General features: G+C 38.5%; 1 pseudogene; it reads left to right on the plus strand.

Annotated features, from left to right (window-relative positions):
- LOC116597070 overlaps positions 1-16,970 on the plus strand; it is a 48,870-nt pseudogene that overhangs the window by 20,557 nt on the left and 11,343 nt on the right.

Consider the following 16,970-nt stretch of genomic DNA (forward strand, 5'->3'; position numbering starts at 1 on the left):
AGAGAGGACTTTGTGTCAATGCTACTCATTTTCTGCCCTAAGGAAATCTAGTTCTCTCATTTGTCAACTTCAGCTGGGAAAACCCACTGGGCCAAAATCATTAAACCAACAAATAATTCTGCTACCAGTTCCCCAAGAGATGTGATTGGCCCTATCTGTACAGTGTCAGAGAAACACCACAGGAAGACTTAAAGATTAAATAGTTTAGTATTAAACTTGCTGACAAACTATCCCGGCAGATTCCTGCCATTATTTTATCCTGCAGAAATCCAGTTTTAACAACCTATGACATTTCAAGAAGAGTATTTCTCCTGTAGATTTTGATTATGAGTACAGCACTCAACATATTCATTATGATGGATTGAGCAACAGCCCTCCTTATCTTTAGAATATGCTGAGCCCTGATGCTTTAGATTCCAAACTCAACTCCAAATGTCTCTGCAAATTAAAATAGTTTTCTGAGATAGTTTGAGATGTTAATTAAGCACAACAATTAAATAGATTCTCCCCAAGATTGGGGGGGTCCATTTAAAAACAATTAGTATCACCTTCTTTCTTTTTTTAGTATCACCTTAATCATTCAATAAACATAGGTAATCTTTGTCTTGAGACCAAATGGTGGAAGAAATTTCCCCACTTCCAACATACTGGCTCCACTCAACAGGAGTTGAACTGCCTGTGTATCATTTGTATTATAGGCCACAAAGTTATTATTTTAATAACAATAAAAATAAAATAATAACAAAATAATACAATACAAAATAATACAAAAATAACAAAATAATAACAAAAATAGTTATTATTTCAACAAAATCTGTACAGTGGAATCTCACTATTTGCCACTTGCTAATAAAAAAACATAATTTAAAATACTGTCCAAAGGGACTTAGCATGAACTATCAGAATGTCACAATGGAAAGCTGAAAGTCCTATAAAATGATCAAAATTTCAGCATTTGCTCATTCTGAAGTATAGCCCAGGTATGAGATGAATGATCCTATTGCTGCTTCAAGGGACTCCCCATCTACTGTGTAACTTCTATGATAAGGAAAAAAGTCATTAGGGTCTCCCTTCATCAGAGCTAGATGAAATTATTTTCTAAAACCAACCAATTTAGTTTTTCATCCTGTTTATGTGCATCTACATGAAGTTGTGCCTCAGTGCTCCCCACTTTGTTCTACCAAACATTTAGAGCTCCAAATTTTGATGCTTACCAGATTTCCAATCACTTTCCTTCTCCTTCCTTTTCTATCCAAAGAATCTGGCTCATTTCATACAAAAATATATAAGGTAGGTTGGGTCTAGTTTGCTAGTGTGACTCACTTCACAAAAGTATGATGAATCCTGACGGATTTATGAAGATATAAAAAGAATCTTCATCAGCAAGTCCTGCTCTTGCACCCAGACTATGACAGAGCTTCCTACACCCCAGGAAGAGAGCCCATCTGGTTCCATTCTCCCTGATGCCTTAACGTCATTCTCCTGACAATTCCTTTTTAAATATTCTTTTAAGTCTAATGGTTTGAACTTCAGTGAGTCCCAAAATCACCTGGAGGGCTTGTTTATCAGTTTATCAGGCTCCTCCCTCAGAATTTGGGATTCATTGCGGTGGGGGAGGCCTGAGAATCTGTAGAGGCAATAAGTTCCCAGGTGATGCTGATGCTGCTAGTCCAAGGACCACACTTTGAGATCTATGGTTTTAGGTGATGCTTCTCAACTCTGACTGGACATTAAAACTATCTGCACACATTTTTTCCCCTTTACTGTATTTATTTTTATTTATATAGTTTTTTGTTTCAAGTCTTTGTTTTAAATTCCAGTTAGTTAACGTACAGGGACTGGAAGAGATGATGCTGAGTGAAATAAGTCAAACATACAGTGTAATATTAGTTTCGGGAGTAGAATTTAGTGATTCATCACTTACACATAACACCCATTGCCCATCACAAGTGCCCTCCTTAATACCGATCAGTCATTTAACCCACCCCACCTCCACCTCCCCTCCAGAAACCCTCCACTTGTTCTCTATAGTTAAGAGCCTCTTTCATGGTTTGCCTCTCTTCACCACCCTTGCCCCCACCCTGGATGTATGAGAAGTCACATGTGACCAGGGTCCTCCCATGACACAGGAAATCAGAATTTCTTAGGCGTGGGCCCTAGGGGCTGGGTTTTTTTTTGTTTGTTTGTTTGTCTTACTCTTTTTTTCTTTTAGCAGCTCCCAGGGGATTCTAATATGTGACCAGGGTGAGAATTGCTGCAATAGGAGGAGCTGGTGCTAAAAAGAGATGCAGTTTGGGGAGAGATTTTTAAAAAATGTCTTGACGCAAAACCTTCTCCAGAGCTTTTGCCTTTTAAGTAAAGAATGCATCCCTTAATATTTTAGGAACATTAAAAATATTTCAAAAGCCATTATACATTAGTTTATGTCTCTTATCCCTGGAACTTATTGGTGTTCAATAAACAATAAAGAATTATATTAGCCATAATAACAAATCTTTCATTTCTGGTTGCTGCAATTAGGTGACTAGAAATTTAATTATGCAATTTCTTATGGCAAGATAAATGTACCATTTTCTATGAGAGAATAAAATTTGCAAGATATGAGCATACCAAAGACTTAATAAATGACATGGAAAACTTAACTATCAAGAGAGTAATTATCAGGAGACCTCAGCTGAGTAAAATCAGAGCCTCTCAGTGGATCTGAGCTATGAATAAATGTGCACTGGGGTATAAGTCTCAATTCCTCCTAATAGACAATGGGATCTTACATATTTTTTCTAAGATACCTAATTTTAAATATAGACCTTGTCTGAAATTTTAATACTCTGACTGTGAAAGTTAGAAGCAATGTACTGGATTCTCATTCCACAAGACTATGCAGATTCTATGGGAAGAAATCAGGTTATTGTGACCTGTTTGCTTGCAGGTCAGGTTTTTTTTCCTGTGGCCGAGCACAGCACTGGGCATGTAATAGATGCTCCAGAAACATTCGCCACATTTAACTAAATATTGTTGCTCTTTTTCAGAGGAAGTAAATGTACTTTTAAGGAATTTTCCTGTTTAATTTTTATTTTTTAAAGATTTTATTAATTTATTTGACAGAGAGAGATCACAAGGAGGCAGAGAGGCAGGCAGAGAGAGGGGGGGAAGCAGGTTCCCTGCTGAGCAGAGAGCCCTATGCTGAGCTCAATCCCAGGACCTGGGATCATGACCCAAGCCGAAGGCAGAGGCTTAACCCACTGAGCCACCCAGGTGCCCCTTTTAATTTTTATTTATAACGATGTAATAGATGCACATAGTTTAAAAAGTCATGGCTTGTGATAAAAATGATCAGTCATTTGTTCCATCCTCCCTCAACCCCCAAATTCTGCCCCCCAGACACTATCATTTTCTGGTCTGCCAACCATTTCTTCTGAAGTTTCTACCCGTATTTGTGCATCAAAGTCCCTACAAAAAATTTCTTGATAGAAAACTAATAGTATATTTTGATTAAAAAAATTTTAAAGTGGAGTTTGATAGAAACTCATTGGGCAGGAGGCAACTGTCCAAATGAATTCAGTCAAATGAGTTCCTTAAGGGCTTTTGTCCTTGGGTTGTACTAGGTCAGTTGCAGAGAAGTTAGTCATGGGGTGGTTTAAAAGTTAACAGGGTCTGGGGAGGGATTGGTGAAGTTTTGTAAACTCACATTTATCTGGGGCCATTGGTTTGGTACCTGAGGCAAGACTAGTTGTTGAAACAGTGTGTGATGTATGCTTCCAGAGCACGTGAGTCCCTGAGAGCTGCTATTTAAGGAACTCTTGAAGATACTGACATTGAAAGTGCAAAAGATAACATATTAGAAACTTTTATAAATTTATAAATTAGCCAAGACACAGAAAAGATGCTTGTTTCCTACTGTAAGTTCTACAACACTAAGGCAAGCACTGTTCAAAGTACTCTTGATAACAAAACTGTTTAACTCAATGTTTCTAATTTTTTAAATTATAATGGGCTATATAGATACTAATGTTACTATTATTTCCTTTCCTCTTATGTTTATAACTAACAGTAAGAGTTTTAATGTTTTGACAAAAATTTTACAGGTCATGGAACAATCATAATTTTCCCACCAGCTTTAAGATTGCTTTGCAGAGTGTAGCACCTACAGGGAAAGCCAGAGGGAGATGGATGTTGAGAGAATGAGAAGGAAGGGGGAAAAAAGGCATCCATGGATTACAGTACCTACAGCCAAGCTGCAGCCCAGAAGGGCTACTGTGCATACACTGCCAGGCCACTCAAGGATAGGCACATAATCCCCTGGTAGGTGGGCAGAAAATTATGGAACCTATGGACAGCCCACTGATGTCAGCTATACCCAGGCACAGTCCACTGCAACCTATGGACAGACCACCTTGCAATTTTTTATGGACCTACTCCTGCTGGTTATACTACTCCAACTGCCCCCCACCCCCACCCCAGGTTTATAGTCAGTCTGTCCAGGGGCACAGGACTGGTGCTTACGATACCACCACTGCTGTGGTCACTACCACCCAGGCCTCCTATGCAGCTCAGTTTGCATATGGCCGTCAGCCTTCTTACCCAGCCTATGGGCAGCAGCCAGCAGCCACTGCACCTGCAAAACCACAGGATGGTAACAAACCTGCTGAGACTAGTCAACCTCAAACTAGCACAGGGGTTTACAACAAGCCCCACTTAGGATATGGACAGAGTAACTACAGCTATCCCCAGGTACCTGGGAGCTACGCATGCAGCCAGTCACGGCACTACTGTCTTATCCTCCTATTAGCTATTCCTCTACATAGCTGGCTGACTACTTATGATCAGAACAGTTACTCTCAGCGAACACCAATGGGCAGCCGAGCACAATGGACAACAGATTTCCTATGGCAACAAAGCAGCCATGGGCAGCAGCTGCCCACTAGGTACTGCCCCTTGGCCCTCTCCTCCCCACCAAACTGAATCCTACAGCTAGGCTCCAAGTCAATATAGACAGTAGAGTAGCAACTACGAGTATCAGAGTTCATTCTGACAGGACTACCACAGTAGCATGGGTGTTTATGGTCAGGAGTCTAGAGGATTTTCCTGATCAGGAGAGAACCAGAGCATGAGTTGCCCTGATAATCAGGGCAGGGGAAGAGAATTTTGTTGATGGAGGCATGAGCAGAGGTGGGCGGGGTGGAGGATGCAGTGGAATGATGGCTGGAGAGCAAGGTGGCTTCAATAAGCCTGGTGGACCCATGGCTGAAGGACCAGATCTTGATCTAGGCCTACTTGCAGATCCACATGAAGACTCTGACAGCAGTGCAATATATGTGCAAGGCTTATATGACAAAGTGACTAGAGAAGCTGGCAGACTTCTTTAAGCAGCATGGAGTTGTTAAGAATAACAAGAGAACCAGACAATCCATGATCCCTGTCTACTTGCACAAGGAAACAGGAAAGCCCAAAGGTGATGCTACAGTGTCCTATGAAGAACCACCAACTGCCAAAGTTGCCATGGAGTGGTTATCTGGGAAAGATTTTCAAGGGAGCAAATTTAAGGTTTCTCTTCCTTGTAAGAGGAATGGCATGTGGGGTGGTATGCCTCCCTGTGAGGACAGAGGGATGCCACTGCCACTTTGTGGAGGTCCAGGGGGCCCAGGAGGTTCTGAAGGGCCCATAGTCACATGGAGGCTGTGGAGGAGACAGAAGTGGCTTTCCTTCAAGGGGGTCATGGGGTTCCTGAGAGAACCCATCTGGAGGAAGAAGAAATGTCTAGCTGGAGACTGGCAGTGCCCCAGTCTGGGTGTACTGAAACTTTGCCTGGAGAGCAGAAAGCAGCGGTATAAGGTCCTGAAGCCTAAAGGCTTCCTTCCATCATCCTTTCCACACCCTCCTGGGGGTGGGAGGTCACTGTGGCAGAGGTGGCCCTGGTGGCACGCTGAGAGGAAGAGGTGTCCTCGTGGACCACGGTGTTCCTGGTGGAGTGTTCAGAGGTGGCTGTGGTGGAGACAGAGGTGGCTTCTGTAGTGGCTGGGACATGGACTGAAGTGGCTTTGGTGGAGGAGGGCAAGGTGACCCTAGTGGGCCCCTTGGACCTTTGATAGAACAGTTGGGAGGAAGAAGAGGTGGGCATGGAGGACCTGGAAGAATGGATAAACGCGAGCACCATCAGGAATGTAGCAATGCAGAAACACGCAGAGCTGCGTTGACTGCCAGATATATATATTTTTTAAACCAGAAAATGTTTTAAATTTGTAATTCCATATTTATAATGTTATTATGATTACTCCTTACTGTACTTTAGTATTTGCCACCATTTGTGAAGAAGCATTAAAAGAAGTTAAATGGGGAAAAAAAAGATTGCTTTCCAGTTTCAGCTTGCATGGCCATGTTTATGGTGCCACGCTACTGTGCAAAGAATAGCCTGTAAATGAAATGGAGAACCGCGTTTCCTCTCTTTTCCCTACACCTGCCTGCCCTCTGCTGGAGGTGCCAAAAATTAGTGATATTGACCAAAGACTCGAACTACACTGTACAGGTGGTCTTCAACCTTTTATTCTTCCCTGCCCTACCCTTCACTGCCAGCCTTGAGGGGATGCAAAGCATTCCCATCAGAAGCAAGGATGTTCCAACTCTTAGCTGAATTAGTTGTTATATCCAGATTGTGGAGAAGACTGGTGCCATTAAGCAATCACAATCATATAACCTAATTCTCTTAATTTAATTCTGGGCATGGAGTGTAACCTTCCAATAAAGCCTACTGTTGGAAGAGATGTTGAAAGTTATTTTGTTCAACTATTTTTACTTTTATTTCTATTGCATAACTAAAATTTTTTCCTGCATTCTAAAAGTAAGCTCAGAGATGATAACTTTTCAGCCTGGACTGAATTTTTGACTTGTGCCAAATTTTTATTGACATTTTCTTCTCTCATTCAATCTCTGTAATTGTCCTCATAGCTTGGACAATTACTCCCAGAAATGTGTAATATTAAGAGTGATGTAAAGACATCTGTTATGACTGAGATTAAGAACTGTGTAACCCTTTGGTGAGTGCTGTGAAGTGTGTAAACCTGGTGATTCACAGACCTGTACCCCTGGGGATAAAAATATATGTTTATATAAAAAATAAAAAATTTAAAAATTATTTTAAAAAAAAGAACTGTGTAACCTTTCAGTTTCTTTTCAGAACTTCCAGGTCCACTTCCAGACTCTGAATTCTGAGATACTGCATTTATCTCCTCTTTCACTCCTGGTCATATCTACACCACACCCTCCACAGTTTACCCTCCCATATAAGGTGATGCCATTTCTCTGCCTAGTGCTTTAGCTCTGGCTAAGTCCACAGGAAATGCTGAACATTCTTTCCATTAAATGTGTGAATAAAATAATATATTTCATTTCCTTAAAGAAGAAGCTGTTGTTCGTACCACTTGGTCATCAGAACTGGACTTGAGATCCAGGCAATCTATGTATCTATAAACTTCTAGAATTCTGTTAAGAACTCTTGGCTCAAAACGAGGGGCAGAGATTATAAAACATTTAAAGATATGAAATTTAAAAATCCTTCATCTGCCTATCTCATGTTTTATTGTTGTTAGTAGTTTACATGTAACTTAGCATACAATGTTGTTTACTCTTAGTTTTTTTTTTTTTTTTTCTTGTATGAATTCGACTCAAATCTCTGACCACAAGGAAAACTATTATCATGCCCATTTTATACTTGGGGAAATTAAGACAAATGGAGAAATGAAAAGAAATATCTGATTTTATAATAGATCTGGGAACAGAATACTGAGGAGCCACTGATTTATTTCACTTCTTTAGAGTAGCAATTTTGTTTTGTCTTTCTCTTTCCTTCCCTCCCTTTCCTCTCTTTCTTCCTTTTTCTTTCTCCCTCCTTTCCTCTCTTTTGTTTTCTTTTTTGTTTGTTTGTTTGTATACTCCTTAAAGTAGTTTTAAAAAATCATGTGACTTCTCACACATTTTTATGTTAACATCTGAATTTTTTGTCCTAAATTTAAATAGTAGCAAAGAATGTAATTATATTGTAAATATTGATATATTTTTTAATTTAATTTTATTTTTTTCAGTGTTCCAGAATTCATTGTCTGTGCACTATACTCAGTGTTCCATGGAATACGTGCCTTCCTTAATAACCACCACCAGGCTCACCCATCCTCCCACTCCCTTCCCCTCCAAAATCCTCAGTTTGTTTCTCAGAGTCCACAGTCTCTCATGGTTTGTCTCCCCTGCTGATTTCCCCCAACCCACTTCTCCTCTCCATCTCCAATGTCTTCTGTGTTATTCCTTATGCTCCATAAGTAAGTGAAACCATACAATAATTGACTCTCTCTGCTTGACTTATTTCACTCAGTATAATCTCTTCTAGTCCCATCCATGTTGATACAAAAGTTGGGTATTCATCTTTTCTGATGGAGGCATAATACTCCATTGTATATATAGACCATATCTTCTTTATCCATTCATCTGTTGAAGGGCATTTTGGCTTTTTCCACAGTTTGGTGACTGTGGCCATTGCTGCTATGAACATTGGGGTACAGATGGCCCTTCTTTTCTCTACATCTGTATCTTTGAGGTGAATACCAGTAGTGCAGTTGAAGGGTCATAGGGTAGCTCTGTTTTTTTTTTTATTTTAAGATTTTATTTATTTGTCAGAGAGAGAGAGAAAGCACAAGCAGGGAGAGCAGCAGGCAGAGGGTGAAACAGGCTCCCCACTGAGGAAGTAGTCCAATGTGGGACCTGATCCCAGGATGCTGGGATCAGACCTGAGCTGAAGGCAGACATAACTGACTGAGCCATCCAGGCACACTAGGGTAGCTCTATTTTTAATTTCTTAAGGAATATCCACACTGTTTTACAAAGTGGCTGCACTGACTTGTATTCCCACCAACAGTGTAAGAGTGTTCCCCTTTCTCTACATCCTCTCCAACACATGTTGTATACTGTCTTGTTAATTTTGGCCATTTTAACTGGTGTAAGGTGGTATCTCAATGTGGTTTTTATTTGAATCTCCCTGATTGCTAATGATGATGAACATTTTTTCATGTGTCTGTTAGCCATTTGTATGTCTTCTTTGGACAAGTGTCTGTTCATGTCTTCTGCCCATTTTTTGATGTGATTATCTGTTTTGTGTGTGTTGAGTTTGAGGAGTTCTTTATAGATCTTGGATATCAGCCCTTTGTCTGTCATTTGAGAATATCTTCTCCCATTTGCCCCTTTGTTTTGTTGACTATTTCCTTTGCTGTGCAGAAGCTTTTGATCTTGATGAAGTCCCAAAAGTTCATTTTTGCTTTTGTTTCCTTTGCCTTTGGAGACATGTCTTGAAAGAAATTGCTGTGGCCTATGTTCTCCTCTAGGATTTTGATAGATTCCTGCTAATGTTGAGGTCCTTTATCCATTTTGAGTTTATCTTTGTGTATGGTATAAGAGAATAAGAATGAAGACACATCAGTCCAAAACCTATGGGATACAGCAAAGGCAGTCCTACCATCAAATATATAGCCATCCAAGCCTCACTCCAAAAAATGGAAAAATCCAGAATACACCAGCTCTCTTTACACCTTAAAGACCTGGAAAATCAACAACAAATTAAACCAACCCCATGCACAAAAAGAGAGATAATCAAGATTAGAGCAGAGGTCAATGAGGTAAAAATGAGAGATACAGTAGAACACATCAATGAAACTAGAATCTGATTTTTTGAAAGAATCAATAAGATCGATAAGCCACTGGCCAAACTAATCCAAAAGAAAAGAAGAGAGGACCCAAATTAATAAAGTTATGAATGAAAAGGGAGAGATCACGACTAACACCAAGGGAATAGAAACAATCATCAGAAATTATTATCAACAGTTATATGCCAACAAGTTAAGCAACCTAGATGAAATGGATGCATTCCTGGAAACCTATAAACTTCCAAAACTGAATCAGGAAGAATTTGGCAATGTGAATAGACCAATATCTAGTAATGAGACTGAAGCAGTGATCAAAAACCTCCCAAAAAACAAGAGCCCAGGACCTGATGGATTCTCTGGAGAATTTTACCAAACATTCAAAGGAGAAATAATACCTATTTTCCTGAAGCTGTTTTTAAAAAAATAGAAATGGAAGGAAAACTTCCAGACTCTCTCTATGAAGCCATCATTACCGATCCCCAAACAAGGTAAAGACCCCACCAAAAGGGAGAAAGACCCCAACAAAAGGGAGAATTTCAGACCAATATCCCTGATGAATATTGATGCCAAGATTCTCAACAAGATCCTAGGATCCAACAGTACATTAAAAAGATTATCCACCATGACCATGTGGGATTTATCCATGGGATGCAAGGGTGGTTCAACATTTGTAAATCAATCAGTGTGATAGAACAAATCAATAAGAGAAGAGGGGAGAACCACATGGTCCTCTCAATTGATGCAGAAAAAGCATTTGACAAGATACAGCATCCGTTCCTGATTAAAACGTTTCAAAGCATAGGGATAGAGGGAACATTCCTCAACTTCATAAAATCTATCTGTGAAAAACCCACAGTGAATGTCATTCTCAATGGGGAAAAGCTGACAGCCTTCCCTTTGAGATCAAGAACACGACGAGGATGTCCACTCTCGCCACTGTTGTTCAACATGGTACTAGAAGTCCTAGCAATGGCAGTCAGACAACAAAAAGAAATAAAAGGTATTCAAATTGGGAAAGAAGAAGTCAAACTCTCTCTCTTCATAAATATTGATATTTTAACAAAAACCTATTACATTAATCTTTTATGTATACAATATAATTATGAGAGCAATTTTATATATACTGTATTACTTTTAAAAACGTATGAACAGGGGCGCCTGGGTGGCTCAGTGGGTTAAGCCGCTGCTTCGGCTCAGGTCAAGATCTCAGGGTCCTGGGATCGAGTCCCGCATCGGGCTCTCTGCTCAGCAGGGAGCCTGCTTCCTCCTCTCTCTCTCTCTCTGCCTGCCTTTCTGCCTACTTGTGATCTCTCTCTGTCAAATAAATAAATAAAATCTTAAAAAAAAAAAACGTATGAACATGTCATTTGGGATAACATGGATGGATCTTGAGGGCATTAAGCTAAACAAACTAAATCAGAGAAAAACGAATACTGTATGATCTCATAGACAGAACACAGTTTGGTTGCCATGGGGGGGGGGAAGTAAGGGATGGAGAAGTAGGGGCAATGGCAAAATGAGTGAAAATGGTCAAAAGGGATAAATTTCTAGTTTTAAAATAAGCACGGGAATGTAATATATAGCTTGACAACCATATATTAATGAGATTATATGTACAAAAGTTGCTAAGAGGGTAGATCTTAAAAATGCTCACCACAAGAAAAAAAAATATAATGATGTGCAGAGACAGATGTTAATTGGATCTATTGTGGTGATCATTTTGTAATAAATACATATACCAAATCATTATGTTGTACCCCTAAAACTAATGTTACATGTCAATTTTATCTTAATATAAAAAAATGAGTAGTATCTTTTCTAACATTAGGAAATATTATTTTGTTCCTTTCTCCTTGAACTTGAATTTTTACTTTATTTTACCCACAAAATTTTGTTCTTTATATTTGAAAGCTTAAAAAAAATTAATCATCATACTTTTTTCCACAAAAAATATGTGTACGTTGAAATTTAAAATATATGCTTCCAGGTGCCTGGGTGGCTCAGTTGGTAAAACAACTGCATTTGGTCATGATCCTGGAATTCTGGTATAGAGTCCCGGATTTGGTTCCCAGCTTCATGGGGAGTCTGTTTCTCCCTCTGACCTTCTCTCCTCTCATGCTATCTCTCACTGTCTCTCTCTCAAATAAATAAAATCTTTTCAAAAAAATAAAAAAATAAAAAATAAAATATATGCTTCCTGTATTGATAAAGCTGAGTGTTATACAACTGAACATAACATAAATGCATTGTTAAATTTAATAATTATTTAAAAATGTGAAATGTTACTAGAATTGTATCTCTTTTTTTAAATTTAATTTTGTTCTTTTTTCAGTGTTCCAAAACTCATTGTTTGTGCACCACACCCAGTACTCCATGCAATATGTGCCCTCCACAATACCCACTCTCTGCCCCATCCTCCAAAACCCTTAGTTTGTCTCTCAGAGTCCACAGTCTCTCATGGTTTGTCTCCCCCTCTGATTTCCTCCAACTCACTTCATAGATCTTCTTTTTCCTTTTTAAATTAGTGCATATATCAATAGATATATATTATTTATTGCTAGAATGTGACTGGATTCTGTGGAATTGACAGCAAAAATAAGTTATTAGTTATTTTTACGTGGAAGGCTTTCAAAAGATGTATTAATGACTGTTCACTGTAGAATCCACAAACCATTCTTGTTAAGCTAATGTACATCTGAGAAATACATCACAGGATAAAATAAACTGGTAGTAAGTGGTTGACCAATGAGAACAAGCAGGAAATTAAATGCATCCAAGTAAAAATTGAATATAGATTTTCCTTAACTAAATATCTTTATGAAATATTTAATTACAAATTTTCTCTTATGAATCCTAATGAATGTGTAAGAAAATATAAAATAATAAGTTGCAATACTCTCTAATGCTTGAAAAAGTAATATTGATCAGCAGAAATACTCGGGGGGAATTTTCATCTCCTCCTTCTTAAAATTATGCAGCTGAGACATAGACCACTGCTTTGATCAAGGTGGATTTGCTGGAGGCACTTGTAACCAGGGGATTCCAAATGAGTAAAGGATTTGCCTTTAGTTTATGAAGTTAGGAGAGGGTGACTAGGAATGAGAAGCTGGGAAAGAGACTGGGCACAGTGCTTTGACCAAGAACGTGTTCTCAGGCAGATTAGATATAAGCATGATTAATATGGAATTTGAGGACCTGGAAATGAATTCCGTTTAAACCCACACAGCTGCCCTATCCACCCCAATTTGAAAAGCACAATAGAGACCTAAGAGACCCACAGCGTATTTTATCTAAACTTTTTAGAAAGCCCAGGAACACAAAGCCTGGCTGGGCTGTTCTGTGAAAGACCTTCACACAAGCTTGAAACCTTATGTGACAACAGCCTTGCTCAGGGAACTACATTTCGGACTGGATACTGAAGTAGTAGGCTAGAATGCAGAGCAAACAAAACATGGTAGGAGACTATATCCTTGTTTTTAATATCTTTCCATATTTGAGTGAAAATTTATTTCCATAAGGAAAGAAATGAAAGTTGTTATATGTGAACTGGTTGCCCAGCAAGTATTATAATAAAAACCAGAATGTGAGGGCAACATCCAGACAAGATCGTAATCATCTAAAAAATGTATCTGCTTTAAGAAACTTTGAAGGGCTGGACTTCAATGGTTAAATATGCGTTCTTTTTAGTGATCTAGAGATGAAACAAATAAAACTATCATGCTATTTTTCTAAGGCATTTAATAAATGTATATATTATAATATAGAGTATCACAATTATGATTAATACTTTTTAAGGTGCTAGAAGACATTTCATTATATTTTAATGATTTTTAGCCTCAATTTTAAAATTGCCACAAATTTGTAAAGCATTTATAATTTTTTTGGAAAAAAGTCAATCCTGCAGCAAAAATGAATAAAATTGAAAACCTGTCCTTGAGATTTAGGAAATGTAGTTGTGTAGATGGCATGCTCATTGATAAGAAAAAGGTGGAAATGTGTTGGAAATAGGGCTTTGATTTTTTTTTTAAATGTTTACTTGGCCTATACATTCACCTTTATTTTTGTCATTCTATACCATTTCCACATGTGTGGCTAAGATATACTTATTAAACTCTCTGATTAGGGTGGCCTAATTCTTCTTCTTCTTCTTCTTCTTCTTCTTTTTTTTTTTTTTTGTTTTACTACTGATTTTTTAAATTTATTTGTTTTTTCCAGCATATCAGTATTCATTGTTTTTGCATCACACCCAGTGCTCCATGCAATCCGTGCCCTCTCTAATACCCATGACCTGGTTCCCCCAACCTCCCACCCCCCACCCCTTCAAACCCCTCAGATTGTTTTTCAGAGTCCATAGTCTCTCATGGTTCACATCCCCTTCCAATTTCCCTTAACTCCCTTCTCCTCTCCATCTCCCCTTGTCCTCCATGCTATTTGTTATGTGGCCTAATCTTCTAATTTAGAACTTTTTTTTTTATTCCTGGAATTACTATTTTCGTATGAGTTCAAAGAGTGTGTTTTTCAGATTTACTCATACTTGTGATAATGTTAAATGAATAAATCTAAAATACAGAGATAAAAATAGAAATCGAATGAACTGTGATTCTGAGGCTAGATAACTAAACTAATATTTCCATGTTGCTACCGAAGGGTGTCTCCTTAGTTGGAATAATATTTTATCAATGTTTTCTGCTCCTCTAAGTTCTGTGAAATAATCTGCTACAATTCAATAAAATTACAACCTGAATATAGGTTGGCATACTTGTATTTATAAAGAGATTCCTGCCTGTGATAGTCTGGCTTCAAGATGGCATCAATAATCCCTACCTCCTGATAGTCACAGCTTGTGGAGTCCCCTCCTATCTTGTACCAGGCTTGGTCAATAGACTATGGCAAAAATGATGGTATGTTATTTCTGAGACTATATTATAAAAGACACTGCTCGGCTGTCTCTCATCACTCAATCTAAGGGAAGCTCTGTTGTGAGGGGCCCAGGTGTTGCTAAACTTATTCTGTGCCCATGTGAATGAGTTTGGAAGTGGATCCTCAAGCTCAAGTAGGGGTCTTGAGAAGGCTGCAGTTTGGCTTGGTTGCACTCTAATGGGTAACCTTGAGCCAGAAAAAAACTGGATTTTTTCAAAAGAGTATACTAGAGGATTGAAAAAAAATTGTATGACAGAGTCCCTGTCTCATTTATCTTTTTATGCAATTACTTACTGTTTTTTAATGTAACAGTTCTATGAATTTGGATAAAAGCCTAAAGTTGTACAACTACCACTACACATTCAAGATATAGAATGAGTCTATCACCCAAACAATTTCTTTTGTGGTCAAAACCTCCACATAACCCTAGTCCCAGCACCCTCTGATTTGTTTTCTGTCTTTATACTTTAGTTTTTTCCAAGAATGTCCTATAAATGGAATCACACAGTATACAGCTCTTCCAGCTTTTCTATTTTTATTTAACATAATGCATTTGATATTTATCCAACTTTCTGGGTGTATCAGTAGTTTTTTCTTTTACTGCTGAGTAGTATTCTTTTGTATGAATACGCTATACTTTCTTTATCCATTCACCAATTGAAAGACAATGGGCAGTTTCCAGCTTTGGGTAGTTATGAATAAAGCCACTATAAATATTCACATACAGGTTTTCATCTTCATATTTGGCTGAGCCATATGGGCTGGGAATATGAAAAGTCTCAGACAAAAATTATGCCTGGCATACTACTAGATGTACTCTAGTGTTATTACCATTCTCCTGTCCCATAAGAAGCCATGGAGTTTAAAGGAAAAGTTCCCCTTTGTGGGCAGAGATGCTAGCTGACCACCAAACATTTATGCTCCCTTCTATACTACAGTGCCATTGGGAAGAATTTGCCCTGTCATGAGCTATACTTTCCTGTCCAACTTAGTTAAGTATAGCCATGTAACTATGTTTTAGAGAATAGAACATTGCAGAATTGCTGAAAGTCACTTTCAGGCTTGATTAATCAAAGCTCCCCATGCTCTTTCTCCTATACCAGCTAGATGCAAATGTCCACAGTGTTCTGGAAATTTGGGTATTTTAGATGGCACAGTCTCCACCAGCCTGGATCCCTAATGACTGTGTAGAATGGAGCTCACATCCTTCTATCCCCACATCCTGGAACCAATTGGATTATTTCATAAGCAAGAAATGAACTTCTATTTTGTTTCAGCTATTATATAGATTGAGGTCAATTTATCACAGCAAATAGCTAACCTTAAGTAACATTTTTTCCTTTCTTTCCTTTGTCCAATTACCTGGTCAACATGCTCTGATTATGAGATTTTTTTTTAACCAGATCTACCAGTTGTCTGTCAGTCATTCATAAGAAGCATTGTTCTACCATTTATATGCAGGTGAAGGTGAGAAGCTAAAACCTAGATGATATTTATCTTATTTCTTTTCAGTGTTATAAAGATCTTATGTGATGCGTTGAATCCAAATTATTATCTATGGTTGCCTATAATGCTCTGTTGGAAAAATTTCTAAGGCAGTGTCCAGGCTAATAGAAAAGAACACTGTGGTTCATTGGCAATAGTGTCATGGGCAAGTGAGGTAAGAGTGATGGCCCAGGTTCAAAAACTCCATCATCGCTTGGGTTAAATCAATGTCCATGGATACATTCAGTAGAATGTTCCTAGAAATATAACCCAGATTTTTAAGTCTCAAATAAGAGACACTTACATTCAGACAACATCATTGCCATAGCTTTTTATTTATATGAATTGTGTGATTTATTGGCAGCCTTGATAGGTGATGTTATGCATGAAGTTTAGACTTGCCTCTGCCTAGATTCTGCTTGTTTAGTCTAGTAATCAGGTATTTTCAGGACTCAAAATTTCTACTAAGACACTTTGAAGGCACACAGACTGCCCCTAGCTGAGCAGTGGCTCAGCAAATGGTTTTATTTTCCAAAATTACAACCCAATATCTTTAATTCTATGACCAAGCAACTCTTGGTCTGGCTTATAGACTGGCCTAAAATACAAGGCAACAAAGAATAGGAAACATTCCTTAGTCAAGCTGTAAGGGGTTAAAAAGCAGACAGATCCCTAATTTCTACTGTGGGAACTAGAAATTACTTACAGAAGTTCTCAAGTACACAAGCAGGGAGAGTGGGAGAGGGAGAAGAAGGTCTCCTGTGGAGAAGAGAGCCCAACGTAGCCCAATCCTAGAACCCTGGGATCACAACCCAAGCCGAAGGTAGATGTCTAACGACTGAGCCACCCAGGTGCCCCAACAAGTGCTTGGCTTTCTTAAGCTAT

The sequence above is a fragment of the Mustela erminea genome, chromosome 8 (genome assembly GCF_009829155.1).
Source record: "Mustela erminea isolate mMusErm1 chromosome 8, mMusErm1.Pri, whole genome shotgun sequence".
Classification (NCBI taxonomy): Eukaryota; Metazoa; Chordata; class Mammalia; order Carnivora; family Mustelidae; genus Mustela; species Mustela erminea.